The 22,010-nt window shown below is 39.0% G+C and overlaps 1 protein-coding gene and 1 pseudogene across 1 annotated transcript in view; both read left to right on the top strand.

Annotated features, from left to right (window-relative positions):
- Positions 1-558: 558 nt before the first annotated feature.
- Positions 559-22,010, top strand: part of LOC126942210 (zinc finger protein 254) — a 181,429-nt gene continuing 159,977 nt past the window's right edge. The window contains exons 1-2 of the mRNA XM_050769541.1: positions 559-654; positions 4,511-4,554. The gene's annotated coding sequence lies outside the window, so the exon portion shown is untranslated. The remainder of the gene's footprint in view (positions 655-4,510; positions 4,555-22,010) is intronic.
- LOC126942260 (zinc finger protein 726-like) lies at positions 637-19,408 on the top strand (annotated as a pseudogene).

The raw sequence follows: 22,010 nt of genomic DNA on the forward strand, positions 1-22,010 counted from the left end.
CCCCTTCCCCGCTCTTAAGTGTGCGCTCATTGTTGCTCCATCTATAACGGCACACAGGTCTATAAAATTAAATTGCCTTGCTAAGTAGAAAAAAAACAAATTTTATATTCAAGTGCTATTTATTTTGTGGCACTAAAAGTTTACTTACCACATTGCACCTTTGCATTCCAGCCTGGGCAACAAGAGAGAAACTCCGTCTCAAAAAAAAAAAAAAAAAAGTTCACATTTTGGATACATTGAAAAAGATAGCAAAGAAGAGATAGAGTTTTCCAGTGCTCTGGGATGGGCCTGCTTCAGCTCCGGGAGGAAGACGTGCCTGAAAAGGCTGCAGCTGAGGCTGTGAATCTTCTTCATCCAGCCCAACCTCTGATCACATCTGCTGTCACTCAGGGCCTGAGAAGGCGGGGTCTTAAACGTTATCCAATCAGGGACGCTGTCCTGGGAACTGTCCAATCAGGCACACAGCTGGAATGAACACGGCGGCTTCCGGGATTTGGCCGGGGCCTTTGCCTCTCACTGCAGCCGGAGGTCCAGGTCTAGTGCTCACTGCTCTGTGTCTTCTGCTTCTAGAGGCCCAGCCTCTGTGGCCTTGTGACCTGCAGTTATTGAAGATCCACAACTAGGAAGTCAGGACCCCCTGGAAGCCTAGAAATGGTGAGAGGGCCAGTCCGACATCCCGAGAGAGGGAGCGGGGGTGGTTGGAACCGGCGGGAAGCGGCTGTGGGGGGACTCACGCCTCCCTGCAGTCAGCTCCACTATGTTCGCCCGAGTTCTCCTTGTCCAGCTCGGCCTCAGTCCCCTTCAGCCATGAGATGGCGGCTGCGCTGGCAGCTGGGCCTCCGGGCGTCCTATCTCTTCCCTGTGTAGTGATTGTGCCCTGGCCTGGAGCCCTCTCTGGGCAGCTCTGCACCAGTAGCCCCGCATCTCTCCCAGATGGTGCAGAGACCAGGGGAGGAACCTCAGGGCAGAATCCTGACTCGGGGTGCGGGTTCATATGGGAAGCGTTTTTGTCCATAGGCTTCCCAGGCTTTCTTTTTTCCTGTTAAAAGTTTATGGTGTCACCGCGAAAATTTTAAATAATTCAGAGCACCTGGCTGTGGTTTGTAATTTGTAATCCATGGAAAGGGCTTGAAGGAAAGACTTATAAGGTTCGTGATAAAAAGCAAATTGAGTAATTGGCTAGGTACTGTGATGTACTTTTTGTTGTTGTTTTCTTTTGTTTTTCTTTTTTTTTTGGAGACAGTCTCCGTTGCCTACGCTGGAGTCCAGTGGTGTGATCTCGGCTCACTGCAACCTCTGCCTCCGTAGTAGCTGGGACTACAGGTGCCCGCCACCACACTTGGCCATTTTTAAAAAAAAAAACTTTTAGTAAAGACGGAGGGAGGGGTTTACCATGTTGGCCAGGCTGGTCCTGAACTCCTGACCTCAGGTGATCCACCCACCTCGGCCTTTCAAAGTGTTGGGATTACAGGCGTGAGCCCCGCGCCTGCCCTAGTTTCTTAATTTTTAAAATCAAGGTGGAAATATCCTGGTTATGTAATCAGAGCTTAATTGGCAGTTTATAGTTGGTTAAACCCGAAGCTTGTTTCCACCAATGTAGTAATTTACCAAAAAATGCTCTTGATTTAGACTTTTTTTTAGAAGTAGAAATCCGGGGACTAGAGCCACCTCAATCTAATTTCCTGCCACTTAATGATTTTCACACTCCACAGAGGACTGATTTTTCCCTGAAATTTTCACTAGTGTCCCAAGAAGGGCCTCAGGTCTACCCCTTATCCCCTTTTCCTCCAGTCTAACTCTGGCTTGCAGAAAAATACTAAATTTCCATTTTGGTCTGACATTCCCAAATGCCAATTTTCCCACCCTAATGCACTTTATCAACTATTTATCCTTTGGTATATATTTTGATACCTATTTTAAGTAATTCTTTTTATTTTTAATTTTTGAGATGGAGCCTTGCTCTGTTACCCAGGCTGGAGTACAGTGGCACAACCTCGGCTTACTGCAGGCTTTGTCTCCCAGGCTCAAACGATTCTCTTGTCTCCTCCCAAGTAGCTGGAATTACAGTTGCCCAGCACCACGCCTGGCTAATTTTTGTATTTTTAGTAGAGATGGGGTTTCACTATGTTGGCCAGGCTGGTCTCGAACTCCTGGCTTTAAGAAATCTGCCTGCCTCAGCCTCCCAAAGAGCTGGAATTACAGACATGAGCCACCACACCTGGCCTATTAATCATTTTTTGACAAAGCATTTGATGGCACATTTAAAAAGATTTTTTAAAAAAATATTTCCTGTGAGAAGAAAGCAAAGAATAATCTGACACTGTATGGTGAAATATCTCTCTGCATTTTTTTCTTCTATTTTCACTAGACACAGATATCAGAATGTTTTTGGGTCAGGTTTTCCTTTTGAAACTTTATAGGGCGATGTGTCTTCAGTCACTCTTCAGTATTTTATTTTTATTTTTTATTTTTTGTGAGACAGAGTCTTGCTCTATCACCCACAGGCTGGAGTGCAGTGGCCTGTGATCTCGGCTCATTGCAAGCTCCACCTCCAGGTTCAGGCCATTCTCCTGCCTCAGCCTCCCAAGTAGCTGGGACTACAGGTGCCTGCCACCACGTGTTGGGGTCCGCGTGTTTCCTAAACAAAGGAATGAACACACAAGACAACACAAGACAAGACAAACATGGCGGCTGCCTCGAATGGCGCACTCCGCTTTATTTTATATAGTTGTTTGTGGAATGTTGCCAAGTCACAAGACACATCGTTGTTTTTCTGACCTTTCCCTGACTTTCTGGATTTTCAAGATGTTTACATATAAACAGGCCCCCAACGCCCTGCTTCCCTGCTTCGTTTGCAAGAGCAGGACTTGTCGGGAACGCCCTGCTTCATTTGCGAGAGCAGGACTTATGGGGAACGCCCTGTTTGTGAGCACGTAGTCCTCTACATTTCCCCTTTCCTTATTTACAAGTTTGAATTTCTTTTAAAACCATCATTACATGTTGGGCTCGCTGGGATTTGGTGTTTGCCCTTTAGCACCGTCTCCAGCAGACTGTGAAAAATGACAAAGGCAAGAACAACAATCAATACATTACTAGAAACAGAGGTCAGCAAAGTTTTTACAGGACTCATAGGGTTCAAAGACGTCAAACTTTGTGCAATACCAGTCATCAAATCTGCACCAGTCAGCTACGGTAACTGATTGCAAAATGTTTCAGAAATGTTCTGTGTTAATTCTTGTATTTCTAGGGAAAGATTATTATGACTAATTAAAAGTCTCTTTATCTCAGTCCAATTATGTACAGTGCTGTCAAAAGGAACAGGAGTAATACAAAATTGGGTAGTGTTCCAATCACATTTCAACAAAGCTCGGGTATTCAACACTGTTAGCTGATCTCCCAACCAAGAAACCACTTGTTTTAGATTATCTACTCGTTCAGTCAAATGAGCATCTATGTCTTGTTGCTGCTGCCACAACAAATGTGATTGTTCATGCCATTGTTGCACAAATTCTGCATTTTGTATATTCTGGTGTAGAGCTAATCCAGCAACAGCGGCAGTGGAAGCAATTGCTACAAGTCCTATCACCGCGGTCACGACGATTTCAACCATTCTCCGACTGCGGTGGACAAGATCTTGCATAACCTTATAAATTTGAGTAACCCCAGCAGATTCACTCCGACCGGGTTTTCCACATTGATAGCATATACCTTGTTTAGAATTGCCTTTTAAAGCCTTAGAAAGTGCCCCAGCAAACAATTGAGCATTGTAAATAGCTCCTCCAACACCTGCACAAGCCCGAATGTATTCATCTAAATCAGCCCCACTAGCTTTTAGAGGACGCAGCAATTTTTGGCACTCAGGATTAGCACTCTCAAAAGTCAGAGTATTCAAAAGAATTTTAGCAGTAGGGCTTGAACCTACAGTCTTTAATACAGTATTTTGAAGATGGGCTACAAAATCTGGATATGGCTCTGTGGCTCTTTGTAGGATCTTTACAAAAGATAAAGAAGTTTTATCCACTATTTTAATCTTAGTCCACGCTTTTAAAAACAAGGCTTTAATCTGAGTGAGAGTAATATCATCTAGGCCTGCCTGAGCATTAAGAGTGGCGTATTGTCCTGAACCCGTAAGCTGCTCTTCAGTAGGTCTTGGGGGATTTCACGTAGCATTTTTTCTAGCTTGTACTCTTGCTTTCTCTCACCACCAACTTTTTAATTGAAGCCATTGCGAACGATTAAGGACAGTCTGTCCCAATGTTTTCCAGTCAATAGGAATCATCATATGTTTTGAAGGAATCGAGAAGGCCAAGGACAAATGATGATTGAGGTCCATAATTAGAAATTGCAGCTTTCATTTCTTTCAAAAATTTAAATTGTAGGGCTGTAAAAGTCACATTCTGGCCACCGTTTGGGAACCGAGCATTGGGGCCGAAAGCAGCCCATGTTATTGGGAATAAATCTAATTCCTCGAAATCACCCTTTTCCTTCTATTTCTTTTTTTCTCCTACAGGAGGAAGAGGCACAGAGAAAACCTGACCTGACATAGACAAAGAGGTTGGAGGTGGAGGCAAAGGGAAATCCTTTTAGCGGAGAGATAGGAGAAACAGGAGCAGTGGTATTTTGCAATTTTAACAACTGTTGTAACATCTCTAAAATGTGCTGCAAATCAGAATTTCCTTCAGATGAAGGAGGCATTAGCTCTTTTTCCAATTCCTTGTCTTCAATAACCGGGGCATAAACATGTTTCTCTCTAAGATCATTCCTCTCTAAAGCTTCAGATGCCTCACCTCCTGTGGCAGCATCGCCATGCTCCGAGTCAGTTTCAAGTAACTCTAATGCCTGAGTAATGGAATTACACAAAGCCCACAAAGTCAGAGGCATCGTTTGCCCCCGCTGATGAGCTCGACGCAGGACTTTAACCACTTGTAACCATTCCTTTCGATTTAATTGCACTTTGGTTTGATATTGAAACCAGTAACAATGTTGTTCAACATGGGCAAACAATCACTTCAAAGTCTTATGTTCCTTAACTAACTTCTACTCCTATAGACATCAACAGTCCCTGGAGTAACCGCAAATATTTAGAGGCCAGAGAGGTGGAATTCCCCATAATTTTCCCGTGGGTCCCCCTTTCTTTATTTACCTGCCTGGGGTGTTCCCCCTCCGGTTCCTTGCTCTCGTGGAGCCACGGGACCCTGCTCGCTGCGCCAGATGTTGGGGTCTGCGTGTTTCCTAAACAAAGGAATGAACACACAAGACAACACAAGACAAACATGGCGGCTGCCTCGAATGGCGCACTCCGCTTTATTTTTTATACAGTCGTTTGTGGAATGTTGCCAAGTCACAAGACACATCGTTGTTTTTCTGACCTTTCCCTGACTTTCTGGATTTTCAAGATGTTTTCGTATAAACAGGCCCCCAACGCCCTGCTTTGTTTGCAAGAGCAGGACATATTGGGAACGCCCTGCTTTGTTTGCAAGAGCAGGACTTGTCGGGAATGCCCTGCTTCGTTTGCGAGAGCAGGACTTATGGGGAACACTCTGTTTGTGAGCACGTAGTCCTCTACAACCACGCCTGGCTATTTTTTTTTTTTTTTTTTTTGTATTAGAGATGGGGTTTCACTGTGTTAGCCATGATGGTCTTGATCTCCTGACCTTGTGATCCGCCCGCCTTGGCCTCCCAAAGTGCTGGAATTACAGGCGTGAGCCACCGCGTCCGGCCCACCCTTCAGTTTTTCTTGGACCTGGGTTTCAGTACTGTATGGGGATAAACATGGCTATGTCTGCTAGAGTGTCTTGTGAATATCAGCTACTGGGTCGTTTTCCCTCATAGGACAACCTGAGGTATTTAGTGTAGCTTCTCAAGTGTGCAGGTGGATGCCCTGAGGCTAAGAGGCATTTCCTGCTGCCTTTTTTTTTTTTTTTTTTTAAGTTAACCCCTTGAGACATTAATATTGTCTTCACCCAACTTAACTTTCATTTCTTGGAGACACATTGCTGGTCAGCCAATCAGATACTAGTATTGAGGAGAAAAATAATTTCTGCATTCTGGATTCCTCTAGGGGACAGAAAAATAGTGCAAGAAAAATAGTAAAAAATCTCCAGGAAAAAAAAAAAAAACTACCAAACCCCAAAAATCTGACTCCATTGAGATGGTGTAAGAACTTGCAGAGTAAAATGTGCCCAAGGCACTCACTGGGGCATAGTTCAGAGTCTCCTGAGAGGGGTTATTGAGTACTTAAGTGAGCAGGATGGGGTGGGACACTCAAGTAATTGAATGGCCTGACTTGACACTTGAGTAAGACATATCTGTATCTTGAAAAGATTTGTTCACTTATTTTGACCTGAGGTTTATTATTATTATTATTTTAAAGACAGACTTTCCCTCTCTCACCCAGGCTGGGGTGAAGTGGTGCCATCTTAGTTCACTGCAACCTCCAAATCCCAATTTCAAGTGATTCTCTTGCTTGAGCCTCCCAAGTAGCTAGGACTACAAGTGTGCACCACCACTCCCAGCTAGTTTTTGTATTTTTAGTAGAGATGGAGTTTCACCACGTTAGCCAGGATAGTCTCAAGCTTCTGACCTCAAGTGACACATACCTGGGCCTTCCAAAGTGCTGAGATTACAGGCCTGAGCCAATGTGCTCAGCTGTCCTCAGTTTTTTAACTATATATTGCATTTTATTAATAGAGCTTGAAAGGTAACAAAATATAAGGGCATAAAAGAGGTGAGTTTCAAAAACATTAATATCTAATAATATATTTTATTTGTTGAAAATTTTCACTTCCTTTTTTTTCCTCGGAGTGGGTTTGGAAATATTCTCAGGTGTGTTTTTTTTATGGCTGAGTGATTTCAAACAGAATTCCATCTGGCTTTTAGAATGGTAGCTACCAAGAAAAAAAATAAAGAAAAATCCCTCTTCAATTTCAGCTGTAGACAGTGAATACATTCCCACAAAAAAATATGGTAGATAATTGGTGAGTTACATAGATTCCTGAAAACTTCAGTTCCCTTTTGCAGCAGTGTAAATTTTTGACAGTGAATATCTTTGTTCTATATCCTGTTTTATTGTGTGTGTGTGTTTAAGATAGAGTCTCACAGCAACGCCCAGGCTGGAGTACAATGGTGCAGTCTTAGCTCACTGCAACCTCCACTTCCCAAGTTCAAGAGATTCTCCTGCCTCAGCCTCCTGAGTAACTGAGACTACAGGCACGTGCCATCACACTCAGCTAATTTTTGTATTTTTAGTATGGATGGGGTTTCACCGTGTTGGCCAGGCTGGGCTCAAACTCCTGACCTCAAGTGATCCGCCTACCTCAGCCTCCCTAAGTGCTGAGATTACAGGTGTGAGCCACCTGGCCTGGCCTGGCCCTATATCCTGTTACTTTGATTTTTGAGATTAAGGCTAAATTTTATGTGATGAAATTTGGTGCCTCCCAGGAGTGTTCCCATGTGACTAATTTTTTTGTTTGTTTATTTGAGACACAGTTTTGCTCTTGTTGCCCAGGGTGGAGTGCAATGGTGCAATCTTAGCTCACTGCAACCTACACCTCCTAGGTTCAAGCGATTCTCCTGCCTCAGTCTTCTGAGTAGTTGAAATTACAGGAGCCTGGCTAATTTTTGTATTTTTAGTAGAGATGGGGTTTGACCACGTTGGCCAGACTGGTCTCAAACTCCTGACCTCAGGTGATCCACCCACCTCGGCCTCCCAAAGTCCTGAAATTACAGGCATAAGCCATTGTGCCTTGATTACTATGTGATTTTTAATATAAATAATAAAATTATACATTTATTGTCTGAAAAAAATAAATACTTTTGCTTTTCTTACTGAGGCAAAATATAAGTACCTTAAAATGTTCTTCCCTTACTTGAACACTGTGAGTAATTTTGCTGAATTTTTCTAACAGTTTTAATTTCAAAAACCAAGAAATTCTGACTGTAGTAACTCTGAAATGGAAATTAAAGCTTAAGGTGCAGGAGTGTGTCCCTCTTAGTTCTGGTTGCCATGAGAGTACACACGAACAAGGAAAGTAGGGGGGGGGGTTACTACCTCTAATGCAGCTTGTCCTTCTTACTGTGTCCTGCCTTGGTTGGATGGAGTTGGATGGCACAATCTAAGCTAAACCTGGTTAGCTAACTTGAAAAGTACAGGAATGCGGTTATACTGGTGGGAAGGCAGGAAGATCAGTTTCATGGGAAGTAGCTGTTGCCATAGGAGAGGTAATTCACAGAGTGGGTAGCAGATGTGGAATGTGGGCTCCATAGATAAGAACTGGCTAGAAGGTTGTTTACCAGGGCAGGGGAAACACGGAGAGTAAGGAAGTCTGGCCTTGAAAGCAAGGGGAAAAAGGCAAAGAAACTTAAGCAAGCTAAACTTTTGAAGAAGAATTTCTTACTGTATTCAACATCTATGCATTACACGATTAAGAAAATGCTAGTTTAAACAGGATGGTATTTATTACCCAGAAAGTTCTGAAAAAACTATCAGGAGATACCTGCTTATTAGGGTACTAAAGAAAAACTACTTAAAATCATTATTAAAAATTGTAGAACATGGAAGATAGCTGTATCTTGAACTTTCCACAAAAATGATGTTTTCTTACGGTTAAATTCAGACTGTAACTGACTTTAGTGGGGGCAATATTTCAGTAGTGATGCTGTGTCCTTCTGGGTGCATCTGCACACTATAAAAACTTGTCCTGGTGCAGTTGATGTTAATAACTCAATAAGCTCTCACAGATTTTTTCTCTATAGATTTTTCTCTTCATCAGTAGGTATCTTTATGCAGCTGATGTGCATAAACCATCACATTTGATTGGCAGCTACCCTTTTTTTTAAGTTTTTTTTTGCATTTATCTTTCTTTGGTAAAAGAAAGCTCTCATCGTTTATAGGCTAGAAAAACAAAACAAAACAAAAACAAACACAGGGTCTTCCACTTACTGGATGTTTGACAAAATAGTCTTTTGGGGCCAAAACATTGGCATTACTGGTGAGCTTCGTAGAGATTCAGTAACCCAGACTTTATTTCAGATCTCCTGAAAAGACAATCTGCATTAACAAGATGTCCAGTTTATTGTACACATTAAAATTTGAGTGGTACCTTCTAACTCAACATATCTGTTTTGTCTGAAAAATAAAAACAACTATGTCTTTTTCATCTGAAAAATATACACAGCTCATTCTGTATTATGTAAATATAGCACTCAAAAATGTACATGTTTGTGTTTATGCCCTCAATTTTACACTTTATCATTCAGACAAGTATCATATGTACACTGATATTATGGATATTATGCCACTCTCTTCTCTCAGAATTAGAGAATACATTAGAAAACATTTGTGTGTTGACAATTATTTTATGGAATAATTTCAGTCACTCTTATAAGTCAGAACAAGTTCTATTCACTTTCTGATTTTACCTTGAGTCAAAAAAAAAATTCTGCCCATAGCCACTTTTTAAATAGGTGTGTTTGTGTATGTCTTCCAGGGACTGTTGACATTTAGGGATGTGGCCATAGAATTCTCTCTGGAGGAGTGGCAGTGCCTGGACACTGCGCAGAAAAATTTATATAGGAATGTGATGTTAGAAAACTACAGAAACCTGGCTTTCCTAGGTAAGGATAACTGTATGTCTGTATGTATTGAGATGGAGTCTTGCTCTGTCACCAGGCTGGAGTGCCGTGACATGATCTCGGATCACTACAACCTTTCCTCCCAGGTTCCAGCAATTCTCCTGCCTCAGCCTCCTGAGTAGCTGGGACTACAGGCAAACACCACCATGCCCAGCTAATTTTTGTACTTTTAGTAGAGACGGGGTTTCAACATGTTGGCCAGGATGGTCTGGACCTTGTGATCTGCCTGACTCAGCTACCCAAAGTATTGGGATTGCAGGCATAAGCCTCCACACCTGGCCATGCAAGATCCGCCTCCCAGGTTCAACCAATTCTCCTGCCTCAGCCTCCTGAGTAGCTGGGATTACAGGCATGTGCCACCACACCTGGCTAATTTTGTATTACTTTTTTTTTTTTTTTTTAGTAGACACAGGGTTTCCTTTTATTACCTCAAAATTTGGGAAGTCCTCACCCTTTTTTTAATCTTCGACTAACCTCTGTATTATTTTTTTCCATATTCTTTTTGTAAGATTTCTTTCGTGAATATATTGATCTAATTGTATCTAGTCAGTTTTACATTCCATGTTTTAATTTTGTTTTGCAATTTTACTTTTTTTGTTACATATTTGAGGGTATGCCACCACACATCTGTTAATTTTGATTTTTTAGTATATATTATAATTGTGCGTGCCAATATTTAACTTTGTACAATTTACAACATTGTGGAGCAAAATCATATATGAATTAGCTATGTCTTTTTCCAATAGAATTATCTCTGTTTGTTTGCCTGTATAAATGTTATCCTTGAATTTTTTCGTAACTTGTATATTTGTTGTTTAGGATTGTTTTGAATGGTTTTCTAATCCTGTGTAGATGAGAAGTCAAAATTCTTGTAATTTCAACATCCTATTTGTGAATCTTTATGAATTTTGTGTGGGAGAAACACTTGGATTTGAATATAATTTAAAACTATCATAACTCTGTATCTCTTTTAGGTATTATTATTTTTACTTGTCAAAAAACATAACAAAATTTACCAGAAAATATTTTTAAATATTCAGTTTAGTCATGTTAATTATCTTGACCATGTCATGTAACATATTGCTAAAATGTTTTTATCTTGCAAAGCTAAATCTTAAAACATATTAAACCACTACCAAGTTTTCCTTTTTTTTTTTTTTTTTTGGAGATGGAGTCTTGCTCTGTCACCCTAACTGCTGTGCAGTGGTGTGATCTCAGCTCACTGCAACCTCCACCTCCCAGGTTCAAGCAATTTTAGTGCCTCAGGGTCCTGAGTAGCTGGGACTACAGGTGCCCACCACCATGCTTTTCTAAAGTTTGCATTTTTAGTAGACGTGGGGTTTCGCCATGTTGGACAGGCTGGTTTCAAACTCCTGACTTTAGGTGATTCACCCACCTCAGCCTCCCAAAGTGCTGGGATTACAGGTGTGATCTACCATGCCTGGCCCCAGTTTTTTCTGTTTTATGGCACTTTGCAAATACCACTCTCTTCTTTGTTTCTAAGAGTGTAACTTCTTCATATATCTCATACAATCTCTGTCTTCTTGTGGCTGGCTCATTTCATTTAGCATAATGCCATCAAGATTTATATTTACGGTTGGTAGAATATTTCCTGCTTTTTGAATACTGAGTGATAGTCCAGAATTTTTTTTTTGGATGGAGTTTCACCTTTGTTGTCCAGGTTGGAGTGCAATGGTGCAATCTTGGCTCACCGCAACCTCTGCCTCCCAGGTTCAAGCGATTCTCCTGCGTCAGTCCCCCAAATACCTGGGATTACTGGCATGTGGCTCCAGGCCCAGCTAATTTTGTATTTTTAGTAGAGATGGCATTTTGCCATGTTGGTCAAGCTGGTCTTGAACTCCCAACCTCAGGTCATCTGCTAGCCTCAGCTTTTCAAAGTGCTGGGATTACAGGCTTGAGTCACTGCGTCTGGCCTCAGAATTTTTATATTTCAAATTATGTCTACTAAATGACTTGGTGAAAGAAATTTGCATTGCTTTCACCTATTGTCTTAGAGTAACAATGCTGCAATAATTATGGGTATGTAAACGACTCCTTATATGACCATATATGTGAAAGTTTATGTATGTGCTGCATTCTATTTTATTAGTCCATTTTTTTACCTTTATACTCATACCAAATTGTTTTAATTTTGTAGCTTTGTAATGTGTTTTGAATTAAGAACTTTAATGCCTCCAGCATTGTTTCTTTTTTCTTTTCTTTTTTTTTTTTTTTTTTTTAAGATTATTGTGTACTTCATTGTCTCTTGGGATTCTATATACTTTTGGGGTTGCTGTTTCTTCAAGAATGCAATGAGTAATTTGGAAAACATGGCATTAAATATGTAGATTGCACTGAGAAGGATGGACCTTTTCACAATTTAACTATTTCAACCTTTGTATAAGAGCACATTCAAGAGCGTTAATTTCTATATATTTGTAAATTTTTCAGTTTTTTTCTCATATGGTTGTATGCTCTCATTCCATTTTGGTCATAGAAAGTAGTTCATAGAAGTTTACTTTTAACAATTTTGGTATGACTTCCTTTTTGGCTAAAGATGTGGTTTATCAGGGGAAATGTTGTATGAGCTATTGAGAAGGGTGTGTATTCTGATGTTGAGGAGTGTTCTCCATAACTGTTTGGAATAATTGTTTTATACTGCCTTTACGTAGTCTGTTCCCTTATTTACATAATTTTCTTGTTTTATTTTTATTGCAGAAAGTGTGGTATTTCTATAATTATATTGCTTTCTGTGTGTTTCTTCCACTCTGTCAATATTTGCTTCATATATTTGGAACCCTAATGTGAGACACACACACACACAAATTTGTCATAGGTTCCCAGTGAATGAATCTATTATTTTTTGATGTCCCTCTTTGTTTCTTTGGAGTTTCAATTTCAAGTATATTTTATAAAATATTATACTTTTTGACTGAAGATGTAGCTTGTGTATGATTATTTTGACTGTATCTGCCCTCATTTGATTAATGTTGCATGGAATGTCTACTTTCATACTGCCGCTTCCAGTCTTTTTTAATCATTAGATTTCTTTTTTTTTCTTTTTTCTTGAGATAGAGTTTTGCTCTTTCACCCAGGTAGAAGTGCAGTGGCACAATCTCGGCTTACTGCAACCTTCCAGTTTCTAGTGATTCTCCTGCCCTAGCCTTTTGAGTAGCTAAGATAACAGGTACCTGCCACCACGCCCAACTAATTTTTGTATTTTTAATAGAGATGGAATTTCAGCAGGTTGGCCAGGCTGGTCTCAAACCCCTGACCTCATGATCCATCTTCCTCGGCCTCCCAAAGTGCTAGGATTACAGACAAGAGCCCCCATGCCTGGCCCTAATCATTAGATTTCAACTGACTCCTGTAGAAAGGCAAGATGTATCTTGGTTTTTAAAATGCTTAATAAAACTATTTGTTGAATGTATGTCTGAATTTAAAAGCTAACTTTATATATATATGTATTTATATATAATTTTCTGAAAGAGAAAGACTTACTATTATTTTGTTAAGTATTTCATTTGATTCTTGCATGTGTGTCTCTTATTTATTCTCTTTCCATTTTTGTCTTTTTGATGTTTGTATTTATATGATTTCATTTATTTTCTTTTTCTTATCTTTTGTTTTTTCTTTTTTCCTATCCTTCTTTTTTCTTTTTTTTTTTTTTGAGATGGAGTTTTGCTTTTGTTGTCCAGGCCGGTGCAATGGTGTGATGTCAGCTCACTGCAACCTCTGCCTCCCACCACACCCAGCCTCTTTTGTGTATTTATACAAATATTTTCGTGGTACTTTGGGGATTACATATAACCTTAAAATATACATGTTTTAATCTGTTAAAAAAATAAACTTAAGTTGCATTAAAAAAATTTTTTTTTTTTTGGACAGAGTCTCGCTCTCAGGCCCAGGCTGTAGTGAAGTGGCAGGATCTTGGCTCACTGCAACCTTTGCCTCCTGGGTTCAAGTGATTCTCCTGCCTCAGCCTCCTGAGTAGCTGGGACTACAGGCGTGTGCCACTATGCCTGGCTGACTTTTGCATTTTTAGTAGAGACGGGGTTTCACCATGTTGGCCAGGGTGCTCTCAAACTCTTTTTTTTTTTTTTTTTTTTTTTTGAGACAGAGTCTCTCTCTGTCGCCCAGGCTGGAGTGCAGTGGCATGATCTCGGCTCACTGCAAGCTCCGCCTCTGGGTTTAAGCCATTCTCCTGCCTCAGCCTCCCGAGTAGCTGGGACTACAGGCGCCCGCCACCTCGCCCGGCTAGTTTTTTGTATTTTTTTAGTAGAGACGGGGTTTCACAGTGTTAGCCAGGATGGTCTCGAGCTCCTGACCTCGTGATCCGCCCGTCTCGGCCTCCCAAAGTGCTGGGATTACAGGGTTGAGCCACCGCGCTCAGCCGTTCTCAAACTCTTGACCTCGTGATCCACCTGCCTTGGCTCCCCCAAAGTGCTAGGATTATAGGCATGAACCACAGCGCCCAGCCTCTTTTCTATATTTATACAGAAACTTTTGTAGTACTTTGGGGATTACATATCACTTCTGAAAAATACAACAGTATATTTATTTTGGCAAAATAATAAGTTGCATGTAAAAATTCGTTTTTGTTACATCTTCCCTCAAAGTTGTCATTGATATTGCTAATTATATCTTATTATGTTGTATATTCATTAACAGATGTTTATAATTTCTATGCTTTTTTCTTACTAATTTCAGAGAATATTTAAAAGTGTTTTCTGCACCACTAGGATACTGTTAAGAAATTCTACTATTGTGTATTTGCATATTTTTTTCTAGAAAATAATGTATTTTTATATGATTATATGGGTTTTTAAAATTCATGTTATTTTCAGTAGAAGAAACTATTTTCAGCACCCTTTATATGTAGGGTATATGCAGTTCCAATATACTTTTTTAGAATTTGTTTACCATGGAAGGTTTTTTTTTTTTTTTTTATTTGGCAGGACAGATTCGCTGATCGTATTATTCTCAATAGCTGTTTTTTCACAACTATTTTTATGACTACATCACACAGTTAGTTGCCTTATGGCCTGCAAAATTTTTGTTAACAGTTCACAGATTATCTCATAAGACTATGTAAATGGCATACCACTTTTTTCTTTTCTTTTTTTTTTAATTTTTTTTTGGAGACAGAGCCTCTATCCCCCAGCCATACTGGAGTGTAGTGGTGTGACCTCAGCTAACTGAAACCCCCACCTCCCAGGTTCAAGTGGTTCTTCAGCCTCAGCCTCCTGAGTAGCTGGGATTAGAGGCACGCACTTCCACACCCGGCTAAATTTTGTAGTTTTAGTAGAGATGGGGTTTCTCCATGTTGGCCAGGCTTGTCCTGAACCCCTGACCTCAGGTGATCTGCTATCCTCGGTCTCCCAAAGTGCCTGGATTACAGGTGTGAGCCACTGCACCTGGTTTGGCACATCCCTTTTATCTTGCAGCTTCAAAGATAATCTTTGTGACTTTTGAAATTGTGCTTATATATGTGTTTGTTATAAATATCTTTCTTTGATCCTAGTTTGTTGAGCTTATTTTTACATCATTTTTTCTTGCTTTTGGAATCTGTCAGTTTTCATCTGTATTTGTTACCTCCACTTTTTTGTTTTCTTTGAAATGTTAAATATTTTTGTTCTCATCCTCATTTTTCTGATTTTCCATAATTGTCTCTGTTCTTGTTTTAATCAGTGAGTGTTACTCAATTTATTGCCAATTCTTAATGTATACGTCTAATATTTTTGTTTTCTTTCAGAAGATTTTATGATATTTCTGTTGGGATGATATTGCCCTATTTTGTACATATAATAATCTTTCAGTTTTTTACCTTAAAAAAAAGCTACCTGTCAAAATCTTTATAATGTAATTTTGTCCTGACATGGTCTGAAAACAATTGTCTTGGATCATGATTATGGGAGTTTCTCAAACATGTTCTTATAATATATGTTGTCTGACATTTTCTGTGTATTTTTTAGTTAAGAAAGCTTACTCTTGTTACTTTGTAGGAGTTAGTAATCAAATGCTACGCCTGTTCCTTTTCTGTGGCACTGCAGTCTCTGCTGCTGTAACATTCTTCTTTAGTCTCAGCAGACTCAGTCTCTCATTTCAAAACATACCACCATTTCATTCAGAACTTTATGTCATGAGTGACAGAAACCAGTTTCAGGAAAAGCCCCTAAAAGCCAGAAATGACAAAGAATGTGTCAGTATTTTACCTTTCTTTTAAAACAATTACTTCTAAAGGCACTATGTTACAGTGGGAAGCAGGAAAAGCTGTGTTGGGTAAATTTAACAGGCTTTCTTTTTCTTCTATGTGGTTTTTTGCATTGTGCTTTTCTGGGACACGGAACACACTTAATTCATTTATAAATTTACCACAGATGTACTTTGATCTCTATGTTTTTGTTACATTCATATGTCTGTGAACGAATTAGGGCTTGTGGTATTTTGCAAAGCCATCTTGTTTATGTAGTTTGTATAAATTTAAAGGTAAGATTTTAAAACTATATTCATGGGAGTAAGTGGAGTAATTTATTTATTTATTTTTCAGGTATATGTCCTCAGTTTGCTCAAAACCTTTGGCCAGAGCAGGGCATGGAAGATTTTTTTCAAAAAGTAATACTGAGAAGATACGAAAAATATGAACATGAGAATTTACAGTTAAGAAAAGGCTGTAAAAGTGTGGATGAGTGTAAGGTACACGAAGAAGGTTATAATGAACTTAACCAGTGTTTCATAACTACCCAGAGAAAAGTATTTCAATGTGGTAAATGTTCGAAAGTCTTATATAAATTTTTAAATTCAAACAGACACACTGGAAAGAAAACTTTCAAATGTAAAAAATGTGTCAAATCATTTTGCAGGCTTTCACACATAACCCAGCATAAAAGCATTTATACTACAGAGAAATTTTACCAATGTAAAGAATGTGGAAAAACATTTAATTGGTCCTCAACCCTCACTAATGAAAAGAAGACTCATACTGAAGAGAAACCCTACAAATGTGAAGAATATGGCAAAGCTTTTAATCAAACCTCAAATCTTACTACACATAAGATAACTCACTGAAGAGAAGACTTACAAGTGTGAAGAATGTGGCAAAGCATTTAGCCGATCTTTAACCCTAACCAGACATAAAAGGATGCACACTGGAGAGAGACCCTACAAATGTGAAGAATGTGGCAAAGCATTTAGCCAATCCTGTGTTCTAACCAAACATAAGAGGATACACACTGGAGAGGAACCTTACAAATGTGAAGAATGTGGCAAAGCATTTGTATTGTCCTCAACCCTAACTATACATAAGAGGCTGCACACTGGAGAGAAACCCTACAAATGTAAAGAATGTGGCAAAGCATTTAGCCAATCCTCAGCCCTAACCAAACATAAGACCATGCATACAGGAGAGAAACCCTACAAATGTGAAGAGTGTGGCAAAGCATTTCTATGGCCCTCAACCCTAACTAGACGAGGATTCACACTGGAGAGAAACCCTACAAATGTGAAGAATGTGGCAAAGCATTTCTATGGCCCTCAACCCTAACTAGACATAAGAGGATTCACACTGGAGAGAAACCCTACAAATGTGAAGAATGTGGCAAAGCATTTGTATGGCCCTCAGGCCTTTCTGGACATAAGAGGATTCACACTGGGGAGAAACCCTACAAATGAGAATAATGTGGCCAAGCATTTAGCCAATCCTCAACCCTTATTACACATAAGATAATTCATACTGGAAGAAACCTTACAAATGTGAAGAATGCGGCAAAGCCTTTAAATGGTCCTCAAATCTTACTAAACATAAGGTAATTCATACTGAAGAGAAACCCTACAAATGTGAAAAATTTGGCAAAACCTTTTACCAGTCTTCAAACCTTACTAACCATAAGAGATTTCATACTGGAGAGAAACACTAATAATGTGAATGTCTTAAAATCTTACTACTAACAAAAGTCTTCTTACTGTCAAAAGATCTATCAGAAAATGTGTCTTTAAAGCGCAGAAGAGTATTTGTTTTGAAAAAGCATTAACAAATATGAAGAGGTTTGTGATCCCTTTACTTGTATCACAGATCTTATTGCACACATTTTGTACTAGAGGAGAATCCTGAGGCAGTTGTTAAAATTTTGTTCAACATCAGTGAGTTTATATTGAGGAAAACCCTGCAGATGTAATGAATTTGGGAAAGTATTTTTCCAAACACTACAAATTATAAAACACTAGAGAGTTTATACTAAAATATGTTTTTGCAGATACAGTAAATATGAAAGATATTCAGTCCAAAATTAAGTCTATGTAAATATTGGAATAATTCACAGTAGAAATATCTAGGGCACTCAAACTTTAAACATTAAATCAGAATGCTGAGTATAGGAAATAATATAAACTATAGTTTGTGTAAACATCAGTTATATATAACTTTAAAAGAAGTAGAATATTTTTTGGAGTTACAATATTACATTCAAAGTAAACTTGTCAAAATATGGGATTTTTAAAATGAATAATAATGGAGTTAAACTCTTAAATTCATGCTGTTTCATCATTCCTGGTGTATTCACATGTGAAAACATGAGACTAATTGTTGCTGAATAAAAGATTTGAGAGATTCATTTATATTAGGTAGGCGTTATTTATGACCTTTTCTATGGAAAGGTAAGGACATTAAGATACATGATGAAAATTTAAGCAGAGAGGCTCTTTGTGGTTAACTTATAATATTGAGTGATGCATGAGGTAGGTGTTCAGAGTAATATTCTGCATAATTATCAAAAACATTCTTTAGTTAAAATTAAGTAGTATGCTATTTATTGTACTTTTATGGAATAATATGCAGTATATTTTTAAATTATGTGTGAACTTAACTTTTCAATTCAACATTTTTAACATGTTAAATACTATTGTGCAGTTTTACAGCATACATCCTGATCTCACATTCTTAGCAAAATGACACTGGCTTTGGGCATGCAAAGAATGAGCATATTACAGACAACCTTAAGACACATCACATGGCCTGGCTTACCTGATGCAATTTTTAATTTTTCTGAAGTAACCTCAAATTACTTCTCTGGAGTAAAGTCAAATTTCAAACATGTATTTGTTTGTTAACGTATTTGATTGTTTTCCTCAGGGACTTCACAGAAAATATATACAACTTTCATTCAGTTAATCTTACCACAGTAGATGGTCTAACACATCCAGAAGACAGCCATATGTAAGACATGCCCATAACCCAAATCATAGAAAAGTTAACACACCAGGTTCTTGACGAAGCAACAGTAAAACCGTGCAAATACACAGATGTTTCAGAAAAAATAACATCACCCTATGGACAACATGTAAGGTGACAACTATCCAGGGCTCTCCAAAATCAGTCACTATGAACGGCTTATCTAAAAGTTGGCTTAAAAATACTTGTCACCACAAATTGGTTCTAAACATACTATTGATTCCAATTTTGGATTTTCAAAACAAGATAATAGGCTGGTAAGATGTATTTATAACTAACTTGTAATTAGACTTCTAAATGCACGCATATGCTTGGGTCCAGTGAGGCAAAAAAAACTGAGTTATTGGTAGATTACCTTAAGATTTAAATTTTCAAAAAACATACTTAAGCTTAGTTTTAGAAGTATTCTTCCCAGCATCTCTTCACCAAGGGATTTCAGTTTTAAAAAGTGAGAGGTAGGGAGGGCTTTTAAAAGTTTTATTCCTTTGTATTCAGTTTATCTTGTCCTATACAGAAATGGAATAAAGTGTGGTGTCTGTCCTAATGTTATTTATGGTTCTGGTGATGCAGAAATATCCGTTCTCCCCAAAATGAAGAAACCAGTGCTACCTGGGCCCCAAAGGGATGTTTAGGTTACATCTGTCAGGATTGATACCATAAGAGAGAACCATTTTTGGAGCACAGTGGGGTTCAGCTGAGATTTTGGTGAGTCATGTGGATGACATCAGAGACAAGAATTACCCAAAATGAGAGTGTCAATAAGACTTTCATGTGAGATGGTCTTAGAAGATGGTGCCCCAACTCACACAGAAGAGGATGGCTGTGCAATCAAGAGACAGATATTTTTTCTCAGGAGCAGAAGTCTGAATGTTATTTTTCTCTTTTTTCTTTTCCTTCTTTTTTTTTTTTTCTTGAGACAAAGTTTCACTCTTGTTGCCCAGGCTGAAGTGCAATGGTGTGATCTCGGGTCACCACAATCTTTGCCTCCTGGTTTCAAGGGATTCTCTTGCCTCAGCCTCCCGAGTAGCTGGGATTACAGGCATGCACCACCACTCCTGGCTATTTTTCAATTTTTAGTAGAGACGGGGTTTCTCCATGTTGGTCAGGCTGGTCTTGAACTCCCGACCTCAGGTGATCCTCCCGCCTTGGCCTCCAAAGTGCTGGGATTACAGGTGTGAACCCACCTCGGCCTTCCAAAGTTCTGGGATTATAGGCGTGAGCTACAGCTCCCGGCCTCATCACACTACTTTTTGGCCCAACACTTTTTACCACTTTTCAGAGTTTTTACAAGCCTGCTGTAGCCCCTACCTACTTCATCATGACAGTCATTCACCTCATTCAGTGTCTTTTCTTTTTCCAAAAGACACTGTGTCCCCCTTCCCTGGACACATCCACCTTTTCAACCTCAGGGCTTTTGTACGCACTGTTCTCAGAAGCATACTTTCTCCTGTCACCCATCCTTCAGATATTAGCTCAAGTGTCACTTCCACAGGATACCTTCCTTAACCTGCATCCTGGCTTCCTCCATTCCTCTCCCATACACAAAGGCCAAACTTTACTTCATAGGTTCTTGTCATACTTAACTTTGAGCAGTTAACACTGATAGAAGTGACCCATTTATGGCTGGATGAGTCTCTTTCAATGTGATCTATCCTCTATGAGATTAGCAACTGTCTTTGCCACACCAGTAGGCTTGGTGATAAAGACAGAACCTTCACAAGCAGATATTTAAATATTTATGGAATAAATAAAAATCTGTAAATGTCAAAACATCATGGGAATGGTAAAGGTAGTGAAAAACTATTTTCTAAAATTACTTCTCTGAAGTAAACTCGAATTTAAGCATGTATGTATTAATTTATTTCAATAATTTCCTCAGAGACTTCACAGGAAATATATTCAACTTTCTTTCACTTAATCTCACCAAAATAGATGGTCTAACATATCCAGAAAACAGCCATATGTAAGACATGCCCATTCCCCAAAGCATAGAAAACTTAACACATTAGGGTCTTGAGAAAACAGCAGTATAACAGAGCAAATACACAAATATTTAAGGAAAAATACACCCAACAGACAACATGTGTGGTCCCCATTATCCAGCACTCTCCAAAATAAGTAGCTATGAGTGGCTTATCCAAAAGCTGCCTTAAATATGCTTGTAACCACAAATTGGTTCTGAGCATGCCATTGATTCCAATTTTGAATATTCACAAGGTAGTTATCTGGTAAGATATATTTATAACTGACTTGTAATAAGACTTCTAAATGCACACATACGCTTGGGTCACAGTGAGGCAAAGAACTCTGAGTTATTTGTAGAGTACCTTAAGATTTAAGTTTTCAAAAAACATACTTAAGCTTAGGTTTAGAAGTATTTTTCCCAATATCTTTTCATCAAGCTATTTCAATTTTTAAAAGTGAAGAGTAGGGAGGGCTTTTAAAAGTTGTATTCCTTTCTATTCAGTTTATCTTGTCCCATACAGAAATGGAATGAAGTGTGGTGTCTGTCCTAATGATATTTATGGTTGTGGTGATGCAGAAATATTCATGCTCCCAAGCAAGAGATGAAAAATTATGTTCTCCATAAAATGGGGAAACCAGTGTTACCTGGGGCCCAAAGGAATGTTCAGGTTACTTCTGTCAGGATTGATAGCAGAAGAGAGAACCATCTTTGAGCACAGTGGGGTTCAGCTGAGATTTTGGTGAGTCATGTGGATGACATCAGAGACAAGCATTACCCAAAATAAGAGTCCCAATAAGACTTTCATGTGAGATTTTCTTAGAAAATGGTGGCTCAACTCACACAGAAGAGGAGGGCCATGCAGCCAAGTGAGACAGATATTTTTTCTCAGGAGCAGAAATCTTAATGTAGGAGACGGTCACTCGCTGAGTAGTTGAAGCATGCCCTGATGCTCTGGGGGTCAGATTGCACACTGTCTCCCTGAGTTGTATAAAGCATGGAACACAGAAAACACATCACTGTCTATTTTGTTTCAAAAGTACTTTGTTTGCCATTTAAAAAAAAAAAAAAGTGAATTAATATAATAGAAAACGAAAGAGTGCCTAGGGGTAGGTAGCAGGTCTGTCATCACCAGAAGTATTTAAATGCAGGCTAGACAAACACTGTGGAAATAAGTTTCACTCTTTG

This window comes from Macaca thibetana, chromosome 19 (genome assembly GCF_024542745.1).
Source record: "Macaca thibetana thibetana isolate TM-01 chromosome 19, ASM2454274v1, whole genome shotgun sequence".
Lineage (NCBI taxonomy): Eukaryota > Metazoa > Chordata > Mammalia > Primates > Cercopithecidae > Macaca > Macaca thibetana.